Below are 12,503 nucleotides of genomic sequence, written 5' to 3'. Positions count from 1 at the left end.
GTGTCTGTTATACAGAGTCCTGGGCTGTGTATAGAGGAGAGTGTCTGTTATACAGAGTCCTGGGCTGTCTATAGAGGAGAGTGTCTGCTATACAGAGTCCTGGGCCGTCTATAGAGGAGAGTGTCTGCTATACAGAGTCCTGGGCTGTGTATAGAGGAGAGCGTCTGCTATACAGAGTCCTGGGCTGTGTATAGAGGAGAGTGTCTGTGATACAGAGTCCTGGGCTGTGTATAGAGGAGAGTGTCTGTGATACAGAGTCCTGGGCTGTGTATAGAGGAGAGTGTCTGCTATACAGAGTCCTGGGCTGTGTATAGAGGAGAGTGTCTGCTATACAGAGTCCTGGGCTGTGTATAGAGGAGAGTGTATGTGATACAGAGTCCTGGGCCGTCTATAGAGGAGAGTGTCTGCTATACAGAGTCCTGGGCCGTCTATAGAGGAGAGTGTCTGCTATACAGAGTCCTGGGCTGTGTATAGAGGAGAGTGTCTGTTATACAGAGCCCTGGGCTGTGTATAGAGGAGAGTGTCTGTTATACAGAGCCCTGGGCCGTCTATAGAGGAGAGTGTCTGCTATACAGAGCCCTGGGCTGTGTATAGAGGAGAGTGTCTGTGATACAGAGTCCTGGGCTGTGTATAGAGGAGAGTGTCTGTTATACAGAGCCCTGGGCTGTGTATAGAGGAGAGTGTCTGCTATACAGAGCCCTGGGCTGTGTATAGAGGAGAGTGTCTGCTATACAGAGCCCTGGGCTGTGTATAGAGGAGAGTGTCTGCTATACAGAGCCCTGGGCCGTCTATAGAGGAGAGTGTCTGCTATACAGAGTCCTGGGCTGTGTATAGAGGAGAGTGTCTGCTATACAGAGTCCTGGGCCGTGTATAGAGGAGAGTGTCTGCTATACAGAGTCCTGGGCTGTGTATATAGGAGAGTGTCTGCTATACAGAGTCCTGGGCTGTGTATAGAGGAGAGTGTCTGCTATACAGAGTCCTGGGCTGTGTATAGAGGAGAGTGTCTGCTATACAGAGTCCTGGGCTGTGTATATAGGAGAGTTTCTGCTATACAGAGTCCTGGGCTGTGTACAGAGGAGAGTGTCTGCTATACAGAGCCCTGGGCTGTGTACAGAGGAGAGTTTCTACTATACAGAGTCCTGGGCCATCTATAGAGGACAGTGTCTGCTATACAGAGTCCTGGGCTGTGTACAGAGGAGAGTGTCTGCTATACAGAGCCCTGGGCTGTGTACAGAGGAGAGTTTCTACTATACAGAGTCCTGGGCCATCTATAGAGGACAGTGTCTGCTATACAGAGTCCTGGGCCGTCTATAGAGGAGAGTGTCAGTGATACAGAGTCCTGGGCTGTCAATAGAGAGTGTCTGCTATACAGAGTCCTGGGCTGTGTATAGAGGAGAGTGTCTGCTATACAGAGCCCTGGGCCGTCTATAGAGGAGAGTTTCTACTATACAGAGTCCTGGGCCATCTATAGAGGACAGTGTCTGCTATACAGAGTCCTGGGCTGTGTATAGAGGAGAGTGTCTGCTATACAGAGTCCTGGGCCGTCTATAGAGGACAGTGTCTGCTATACAGAGTCCTGGGCTGTGTATAGAGCAGAGTGTCTGTGATACAGAGTCCTGGGCTGTGTATAGAGGAGAGTGTCTGCTATACAGAGTCCTGGGCGGTGTATAGAGGAGAGTGTCTGCTATACAGAGTCCTGGGCTGTGTATAGAGCAGAGTGTCTGTTATACAGAGTCCTGGGCTGTGTATAGAGGAGAGTGTCTGCTATACAGAGTCCTGGGCTGTGTATAGAGGAGAGTGTCTGCTATACAGAGTCCTGGGCTGTGTATAGAGGAGAGTGTCTGTGATACAGAGTCCTGGGCTGTGTATAGAGGAGAGTGTGTGCTATACAGAGCCCTGGGCTGTGTATAGAGGAGAGTGTCTGCTATACAGAGTCCTGGGCTGTGTACAGAGGAGAGTGTCTGCTATACAGAGTCCTGGGCCGTCTATAGAGGAGAGTGTCTGCTATACAGAGCACTGGGCTGTGTATAGAGGAGAGTGTGTGCTATACAGAGTCCTGGGCTGTGTATAGAGGAGAGTGTCTGCTATATAGAGCCCTGGGCTGTGTATAGAGGAGAGTGTCTGTGATACAGAGCCCTGGGCTGTGTATAGAGGAGAGTGTCTGCTATACAGAGTCCTGGGCTGTGTATAGAGGAGAGTGTCTGTGATACAGAGCCCTGGGCTGTGTATAGAGGAGAGTGTCTGTGATACAGAGCCCTGGGCTGTGTATAGAGGAGAGTGTCTGCTATACAGAGTCCTGGGCTGTGTATAGAGGAGAGTGTCTGCTATACAGAGTCCTGGGCTGTGTATAGAGGAGAGTGTCTGCTATACAGAGTCCTGGGCTGTGTATAGAGGAGAGTGTCTGCTATACAGAGTCCTGGGCTGTGTATAGAGGAAAGTGTCTGTTATACAGAGTCCTGGGCTGTGTATAGAGGAGAGTGTCTGTTATACAGAGTCCTGGGCTGTGTATAGAGGAGAGTGTCTGCTATACAGAGTCCTGGGCTGTGTATAGAGGAGAGTGTCTGCTATACAGAGTCCTGGGCTGTGTATAGAGGAGAGTGTCTGTTATACAGAGTCCTGGGCTGTGTATAGAGGAGAGTGTCTGCTATACAGAGTCCTGGGCTGTGTATAGAGGAGAGTGTCTGTGATACAGAGTCCTGGGCCGTCTATAGAGGAGAGTGTCTGCTATACAGAGTCCTGGGCTGTGTATAGAGGAGAGTGTCTGCTATACAGAGTCCTGGGCTGTGTATAGAGGAGAGTGTCTGCTATATAGAGCCCTGGGCTGTGTATAGAGGAGAGTGTCTGTGATACAGAGCCCTGGGCTGTGTATAGAGGAGAGTGTCTGCTATACAGAGTCCTGGGCTGTGTATAGAGGAGAGTGTCTGTGATACAGAGCCCTGGGCTGTGCATAGAGGAGAGTGTCTGTGATACAGAGCCCTGGGCTCTGTATAGAGGAGAGTGTCTGCTATACAGAGTCCTGGGCTGTGTATAGAGGAGAGTGTCAGTGATACAGAGTCCTGGGCTGTGTATAGAGGAGAGTGTCTGCTATACAGAGTCCTGGGCTGTGCATAGAGGAGAGTGTCTGCTATACAGAGTCCTGGGCCGTGTATAGAGGAGAGTGTCTGCTATACAGAGTCCTGGGCCGTGTATAGAGGAGAGTGTCTGTGATACAGAGCCCTGGGCTGTGTATAGAGGAGAGTGTCTGCTATACAGAGTCCTGGGCCGTGTATAGAGGAGAGTGTCTGCTATACAGAGTCCTGGGCCGTGTATAGAGGAGAGTGTCAGTGATACAGAGTCCTGGGCTGTGTATAGAGGAGAGTGTCTGCTATACAGAGTCCTGGGCTGTGCATAGAGGAGAGTGTCTGCTATACAGAGTCCTGGGCTGTGTATAGAGGAGAGTGTCTGTGATACAGAGTCCTGGGCCGTGTATAGAGGAGAGTGTCTGCTATACAGAGTCCTGGGCTGTGTATAGAGGATAGTGTCTGCTATACAGAGTCCTGGGCTGTGTATAGAGGAAAGTGTCTGCTATACAGAGTCCTGGGCTGTGTATAGAGGAGAGTGTCTGCTATACAGGGCCCTGGGCTGTGTATAGAGGAGAGTGTCTGCTATACAGGGCCCTGGGCTGTGTATAGAGGAGAGTGTCTGTTATACAGAGTCCTGGGCTGTGTATAGAGGAGAGTGTCTGTTATACAGAGTCCTGGGCTGTGTATAGAGGAGAGTGTCTGTTATACAGAGTCCTGGGCTGTGTATAGAGGAGAGTGTCTGCTATACAGAGTCCTGGGCTGTGTATAGAGGAGAGTGTCTGCTATACAGAGCCCTGGGCTGTGTATAGAGGAGAGTGTCTGCTATACAGAGTCCTGGGCTGTGTATAGAGGAGAGTGTCTGCTATACAGAGTCCTGGGCTGTGTATAGAGGAGAGTGTCTGCTATACAGAGCCCTGGGCTGTGTATAGAGGAGAGTGTCTGCTATACAGAGTCCTGGGCTGTGTATAGAGGAGAGTGTCTGTGATACAGAGTCCTGGGCCGTCTATAGAGGAGAGTGTCTGCTATACAGAGTCCTGGGCTGTGTATAGAGGAGAGTGTCTGCTATACAGAGTCCTGGGCTGTGTATAGAGGAGAGTGTCTGTGATACAGAGTCCTGGGCCGTCTATAGAGGAGAGTGTCTGCTATACAGAGTCCTGGGCTGTGTATAGAGGAGAGTGTCTGCTATATAGAGCCCTGGGCTGTGTATAGAGGAGAGTGTCTGTGATACAGAGCCCTGGGCTGTGTATAGAGGAGAGTGTCTGCTATACAGAGTCCTGGGCTGTGTATAGAGGAGAGTGTCTGTGATACAGAGCCCTGGGCTGTGCATAGAGGAGAGTGTCTGTGATACAGAGCCCTGGGCTCTGTATAGAGGAGAGTGTCTGCTATACAGAGTCCTGGGCTGTGTATAGAGGAGAGTGTCAGTGATACAGAGTCCTGGGCTGTGTATAGAGGAGAGTGTCTGCTATACAGAGTCCTGGGCTGTGCATAGAGGAGAGTGTCTGCTATACAGAGTCCTGGGCCGTGTATAGAGGAGAGTGTCTGCTATACAGAGTCCTGGGCCGTGTATAGAGGAGAGTGTCTGTGATACAGAGCCCTGGGCTGTGTATAGAGGAGAGTGTCTGCTATACAGAGTCCTGGGCCGTGTATAGAGGAGAGTGTCTGCTATACAGAGTCCTGGGCCGTGTATAGAGGAGAGTGTCAGTGATACAGAGTCCTGGGCTGTGTATAGAGGAGAGTGTCTGCTATACAGAGTCCTGGGCTGTGCATAGAGGAGAGTGTCTGCTATACAGAGTCCTGGGCTGTGTATAGAGGAGAGTGTCTGTGATACAGAGTCCTGGGCCGTGTATAGAGGAGAGTGTCTGCTATACAGAGTCCTGGGCTGTGTATAGAGGATAGTGTCTGCTATACAGAGTCCTGGGCTGTGTATAGAGGAGAGTGTCTGCTATACAGAGTCCTGGGCTGTGTATAGAGGAGAGTGTCTGCTATACAGGGCCCTGGGCTGTGTATAGAGGAGAGTGTCTGCTATACAGGGCCCTGGGCTGTGTATAGAGGAGAGTGTCTGTTATACAGAGTCCTGGGCTGTGTATAGAGGAGAGTGTCTGTTATACAGAGTCCTGGGCTGTGTATAGAGGAGAGTGTCTGTTATACAGAGTCCTGGGCTGTGTATAGAGGAGAGTGTCTGCTATACAGAGTCCTGGGCTGTGTATAGAGGAGAGTGTCTGCTATACAGAGCCCTGGGCTGTGTATAGAGGAGAGTGTCTGCTATACAGAGTCCTGGGCTGTGTATAGAGGAGAGTGTCTGCTATACAGAGTCCTGGGCTGTGTATAGAGGAGAGTGTCTGCTATACAGAGCCCTGGGCTGTGTATAGAGGAGAGTGTCTGCTATACAGAGTCCTGGGCTGTGTATAGAGGAGAGTGTCTGTGATACAGAGTCCTGGGCCGTCTATAGAGGAGAGTGTCTGCTATACAGAGTCCTGGGCTGTGTATAGAGGAGAGTGTCTGCTATACAGAGTCCTGGGCTGTGTATAGAGGAGAGTGTCTGTGATACAGAGTCCTGGGCCGTCTATAGAGGAGAGTGTCTGCTATACAGAGTCCTGGGCTGTGTATAGAGGAGAGTGTCTGCTATAAAGAGTCCTGGGCCGTCTATAGAGGAGAGTGTCTGCTATACAGAGTCCTGGGCTGTGTATAGAGGAGAGTGTCTGCTATACAGAGTCCTGGGCTGTGTATAGAGGAGAGTGTCTGTGATACAGAGTCCTGGGCTGTGTATAGAGGAGAGTGTCTGTGATACAGAGCTGCCACCTTGTGGGCAGATTGCAGAACGCCGTATCCTCCTATTACACATTTTTCACCGAATGATATGACAGTCAGTGCAATATATTCTGTGTGTTAATAATCATTATAGATTTATATATAAAGCAAACATAATATTTTTGTTCAATTCACACATGTGCAGGTACAGATTTCTATACTTATATACCAGGCATTCCCAACCACGGTCCTCAAGGCACACCAACAGTGCAGGTTTTGTAGATATCCAGGCTTGAGCACAGGTGACTTAATTAGTATCTGAGTAATTCTGAATAATCCATCTGTGCTGAAGCCTGGATATCACTAAAACCTGCACGGTTGGTGTGCCATAAGGACCGTGGTTGGGAATGCCTGTTATATAACACAGCAATTGTGCTGAGAAGTTTACATACCCTAGCAGCAGAATTTGGGATTTTCTGTCCATTTGTCAGAGAATATGAATGATAACTCATAATATCCTGTGTCAGCCGGGACCCCAGAAGATGGATAGGCAGGGGTACTCCGACAAGAAGAGGCACTCCAGAGGAATTGGAAAAATTAGTTTTTACTGTGATACAACACAACGTTTCGGGGATATAATAACCCCGTCTGTACACCTTAAAAAAAAAAAAATATATATATATATATAGCATAGAGAATAGTGATATACAGTATACCAGTAGTTCCCAAACTGTGTGCCTAGGCACCCTGGGGTGCCTCAGGACACTTGCAGGGCCACCAGGCAAAACCAGTGCTGGTGGCTGCCAATCATAATATATGTGGACAAACAGAAGCAAATCCTGTCCCTCACCAGATAACTGTGACATATAACCACAATGCACTTAATTTAATATTTTTTTTTCTGAATTTCTCGATAAGAAGCATTTGGCCTAGGGGTGCCTCGAAAATATTTTGATGCTCTATGGCGCTGTGATTCAAAAAAGTTTGGGAACCACTGCAGTATACAGTTGTGCCCATAAGTTTACATACCCTAGCAGCAGAATGTGTGATTTTCTGCCCATTTGTCAGAGAATATGACTAACTCACAAACTTTTCTGTCACTCATGATTAGTGGTTCGGTGACACCAGTTATTGTCACACAACTGTATTTACTCTTTGTAAATCATAATGACAACAGAAACTGCCCAAATGACGCTGATCAAAAGTTTACATACCCCAGTTCTTAATATTGTGGGTACTTATGTAGTACCAGGGTGATTAATTAACCTACGTCCGCTAGCGTAGGGAAATGGCATCGCACGGCCCGTTTTAGTGCTGTGCAATGTGATCTCAGTAGTGAATACGGATGGACGTTTGGCAGTTACCGTAGCTGTGCTTTCAGAATAAGCTTAAGCTACGGAAATAACGTAGTCAGTCAGAACTTGCGTAAGTGTTCCCGGTCCCTGTCAGCTACATTCTGAGGTGAATAACTGATAGTGATGACTGCTTCAGTGGGTGCTCAGAAGGCGACAGAGGTGACAGTGATGGCTGCATCAGGGAGAGCTGAGAACGTGACAGAGGTGACAGTGATGGCTGCATCAGGGAGAGCTCAGAAGGTGACAGTGATGGCTGCATCAGGGAGAGCTCAGAACATGACAGAGGTGACAGTGATGGCTGCATCAGGGAGAGCTCAGAACATGACAGAGGTGACAGTGATGGCTGCATCAGGGAGAGCTCAGAACGTGACAGAGGTGACAGTGATGGCTGCATCAGGGAGAGCTCAGAACGTGACAGAGGTGACAGTGATGGCTGCATCAGGGAGAGCTCAGAACGTGACAGAGGTGACAGTGATGGCTGCATCAGGGAGAGCTGAGAACGTGACAGAGGTGACAGTGATGGCTGCATCAGGGAGAGCTCAGAACGTGACAGAGGTGACAGTGATGGCTGCATCAGGGAGAGCTCAGAACATGACAGAGGTGACAGTGATGGCTGCATCAGGGAGAGCTCAGAACATGACAGAGGTGACAGTGATGGCTGCATCAGGGAGAGCTCAGAACGTGACAGAGGTGACAGTGATGGCTGCATCAGGGAGAGCTCAGAACGTGACAGAGGTGACAGTGATGGCTGCATCAGGGAGAGCTCAGAACGTGACAGAGGTGACAGTGATGGCTGCATCAGGGAGAGCTCAGAACGTGACAGAGGTGACAGTGATGGCTGCATCAGGGAGAGCTGAGAACGTGACAGAGGTGACAGTGATGGCTGCTTCAGTGGGTGCTCAGAACGTGACAGAGGTGACACTGATGGCTGCATCAGGGATAGCTCAGAACGTGACAGAGGTGACAGTGATGGCTGCATCAGGGAGAGCTCAGAAGGCGACAGAGGTGACAGTGATGGCTGCATCAGGGAGAGCTCAGAAGGTGACAGAGGTGACAGTGATGGCTGCATCAGGGAGAGCTCAGAAGGTGACAGGTGACAGTGATGGCTGCATCAGGGAGAGCTCAGAACGTGACAGAGGTGACAGTGATGGCTGCATCAGGGAGAGCTCAGAACGTGACAGAGATGACAGTGATGGCTGCATCAGGGAGAGCTCAGAACGTGACAGAGGTGACAGTGATGGCTGCATCAGGGAGAGCTGAGAAGGCGACAGAGGTGACAGTGATGGCTGCATCAGGGAGAGCTCAGAACGTGACAGAGGTGACAGTGATGGCTGCATCAGGGAGAGCTCAGAAGGCGACAGAGGTGACAGTGATGGCTGCATCAGGGAGAGCTCAGAACATGACAGAGGTGACAGTGATGGCTGCATCAGTGGGTGCTCAGAACGTGACAGAGATGGCTGCATCAGGGAGAGCTCAGAACGTGACAGAGGTGACAGTGATGGCTGCATCAGGGAGAGCTCAGAACGTGACAGAGGTGACAGTGATGGCTGCATCAGGGAGAGCTCAGAACGTGACAGTGATGGCTGCATCAGGGAGAGCTCAGAACGTGACAGAGGTGACAGTGATGGCTGCATCAGGGAGAGCTCAGAACGTGACAGAGGTGACAGTGATGGCTGCATCAGGGAGAGCTCAGAAGGTGACAGAGGTGACAGTGATGGCTGCATCAGGGAGAGCTCAGAAGGTGACAGAGGTGACAGTGATGGCTGCATCAGGGAGAGCTCAGAAGGTGACAGAGGTGACAGTGATGGCTGCATCAGGGAGAGCTCAGAACGTGACAGAGGTGACAGTGATGGCTGCATCAGGGAGAGCTCAGAACGTGACAGAGGTGACAGTGATGGCTGCATCAGGGAGAGCTCAGAACGTGACAGAGGTGACAGTGATGGCTGCATCAGGGAGAGCTCAGAAGGTGACAGAGGTGACAGTGATGGCTGCATCAGGGAGAGCTCAGAAGGTGACAGAGGTGACAGTGATGGCTGCATCAGGGAGAGCTCAGAAGGTGACAGAGGTGACAGTGATGGCTGCATCAGGGAGAGCTCAGAAGGTGACAGAGGTGACAGTGATGGCTGCATCAGGGAGAGCTCAGAAGGTGACAGAGGTGACAGTGATGGCTGCATCAGGGAGAGCTCAGAACGTGACAGAGGTGACAGTGATGGCTGCATCAGGGAGAGCTCAGAAGGTGACAGAGGTGACAGTGATGGCTGCATCAGGGAGAGCTCAGAAGGTGACAGAGGTGACAGTGATGGCTGCATCAGGGAGAGCTCAGAACGTGACAGAGGTGACAGTGATGGCTGCATCAGGGAGAGCTGAGAAGGTGACAGAGGTGACAGTGATGGCTGCATCAGGGAGAGCTGAGAAGGCGACAGAGGTGACAGTGATGGCTGCATCAGGGAGAGCTCAGAACGTGACAGAGGTGACAGTGATGGCTGCATCAGGGAGAGCTGAGAAGGTGACAGAGGTGACAGTGATGGCTGCATCAGGGAGAGCTCAGAAGGCGACAGAGGTGACAGTGATGGCTGCATCAGGGAGAGCTCAGAAGGCGACAGAGGTGACAGTGATGGCTGCATCAGGGAGAGCTCAGAAGGTGACAGAGGTGACAGTGATGGCTGCATCAGGGAGAGCTCAGAAGGCGACAGAGGTGACAGTGATGGCTGCATCAGGGAGAGCTCAGAACGTGACAGAGGTGACAGTGATGGCTGCATCAGGGAGAGCTCAGAACGTGACAGAGGTGACAGTGATGGCTGCATCAGGGAGAGCTCAGAACGTGACAGAGGTGACAGTGATGGCTGCATCAGGGAGAGCTCAGAAGGTGACAGAGGTGACAGTGATGGCTGCATCAGGGAGAGCTCAGACCGTGACAGAGGGGACAGTGATGGCTGCATCAGGGAGAGCTCAGAAGGTGACAGAGGTGACAGTGATGGCTGCATCAGGGAGAGCTCAGAACGTGACAGAGGTGACAGTGATGGCTGCATCAGGGAGAGCTCAGAAGGTGACAGAGGTGACAGTGATGGCTGCATCAGGGAGAGCTCAGAACGTGACAGAGGTGAGAGTGATGGCTGCATCAGGGAGAGCTCAGAACGTGACAGAGGTGACAGTGGTGGCTGCATCAGGGAGAGCTCAGAACGTGACAGAGGTGACAGTGATGGCTGCTTCAGGGAGAGCTCAGAAGGTGACAGAGGTGACAGTGATGGCTGCATCAGGGAGAGCTCAGAAGGTGACAGAGGTGACAGTGATGGCTGCATCAGGGAGAGCTCAGAAGGTGACAGAGGTGACAGTGATGGCTGCATCAGGGAGAGCTCAGAAGGCGACAGAGGTGACAGTGATGGCTGCATCAGGGAGAGCTCAGAAGGCGACAGAGGTGACAGTGATGGCTGCATCAGGGAGAGCTCAAAAGGTGACAGAGGTGACAGTGATGGCTGCATCAGGGAGAGCTCAGAAGGCGACAGAGGTGACAGTGATGGCTGCATCAGGGAGAGCTCAGAACGTGACAGAGGTGACAGTGATGGCTGCATCAGGGAGAGCTCAGAACGTGACAGAGGTGACAGTGATGGCTGCATCAGGGAGAGCTCAGAAGGTGACAGAGGTGACAGTGATGGCTGCATCAGGGAGAGCTCAGAAGGTGACAGAGGTGACAGTGATGGCTGCATCAGGGAGAGCTGAGAAGGTGACAGAGGTGACAGTGATGGCTGCATCAGGGAGAGCTGAGAAGGTGACAGAGGTGACAGTGATGGCTGCATCAGGGAGAGCTCAGAACGTGACAGAGGTGACAGTGATGGCTGCATCAGTGGGTGTTAAGAACGTGACAGAGGTGACAGTGATGGCTGCATCAGGGAGAGCTCAGAACGTGACAGAGGTGACAGTGATGGCTGCATCAGGGAGAGCTCAGAAGGTGACAGAGGTGACAGTGATGGCTGCATCAGGGAGAGCTCAGAACGTGACAGAGGTGAGAGTGATGGCTGCATCAGGGAGAGCTCAGAACGTGACAGAGGTGACAGTGATGGCTGCATCAGGGAGAGCTCAGAACGTGACAGAGGTGACAGTGATGGCTGCATCAGGGAGAGCTCAGAACGTGACAGAGGTGACAGTGATGGCTGCTTCAGGGAGAGCTCAGAAGGTGACAGAGGTGACAGTGATGGCTGCATCAGGGAGAGCTCAGAAGGTGACAGAGGTGACAGTGATGGCTGCATCAGGGAGAGCTCAGAAGGTGACAGAGGTGACAGTGATGGCTGCATCAGGGAGAGCTCAGAAGGTGACAGAGGTGACAGTGATGGCTGCATCAGGGAGAGCTCAGAAGGCGACAGAGGTGACAGTGATGGCTGCATCAGGGAGAGCTCAGAACGTGACAGAGGTGACAGTGATGGCTGCATCAGGGAGAGCTCAGAACGTGACAGAGGTGACAGTGATGGCTGCATCAGGGAGAGCTCAGAACGTGACAGAGGTGACAGTGATGGCTGCTTCAGGGAGAGCTCAGAAGGTGACAGAGGTGACAGTGATGGCTGCATCAGGGAGAGCTCAGAAGGTGACAGAGGTGACAGTGATGGCTGCATCAGGGAGAGCTCAGAAGGTGACAGAGGTGACAGTGATGGCTGCATCAGGGAGAGCTCAGAACGTGACAGAGGTGACAGTGATGGCTGCATCAGGGAGAGCTAAGAACGTGACAGGTGACAGTGATGGCTGCATCAGGGAGAGCTCAGAACGTGACAGAGGTGACAGTGATGGCTGCATCAGGGAGAGCTCAGAACGTGACAGGTGACAGTGATGGCTGCATCAGGGAGAGCTCAGAACGTGACAGAGGTGACAGTGATGGCTGCATCAGGGAGAGCTGAGAAGGTGACAGAGGTGACAGTGATGGCTGCATCAGGGAGAGCTGAGAAGGTGACAGAGGTGACAGTGATGGCTGCATCAGGGAGAGCTCAGAAGGTGACAGAGGTGACAGTGATGGCTGCATCAGGGAGAGCTGAGAAGGTGACAGAGGTGACAGTGATGGCTGCATCAGGGAGAGCTCAGAACGTGACAGAGGTGACAGTGATGGCTGCATCAGGGAGAGCTCAGAAGGCGACAGAGGTGACAGTGATGGCTGCATCAGGGAGAGCTCAGTAGGTGACAGAGGTGACACTGATGGCTGCATCAGGAAGAGCTCAGAACATGACAGAGGTGACAGTGATGGCTGCATCAGGGAGAGCTCAGAACGTGACAGAGGTGACAGTGATGGCTGCATCAGGGAGAGCTCAGAAGGCGACAGTGATGGCTGCATCAGGGAGAGCTCAGAACGTGACAGAGG

The 12,503-nt window shown here is 51.7% G+C and overlaps 1 protein-coding gene across 1 annotated transcript in view; it reads right to left on the bottom strand.

Moving 5' to 3' along the window:
• Positions 1–12,503, bottom strand: part of AGAP3 (ArfGAP with GTPase domain, ankyrin repeat and PH domain 3) — a 158,805-nt gene that overhangs the window by 58,960 nt on the left and 87,342 nt on the right.

The sequence above is a fragment of the Crinia signifera genome, chromosome 5 (assembly GCF_055691185.1).
Source record: "Crinia signifera chromosome 5, ASM5569118v1, whole genome shotgun sequence".
In the NCBI taxonomy this organism is placed as follows: Eukaryota; Metazoa; Chordata; class Amphibia; order Anura; family Myobatrachidae; genus Crinia; species Crinia signifera.
Note: the sequence above shows the minus strand (reverse complement) of the source record. Positions and strands in the feature narration are given on the sequence as shown.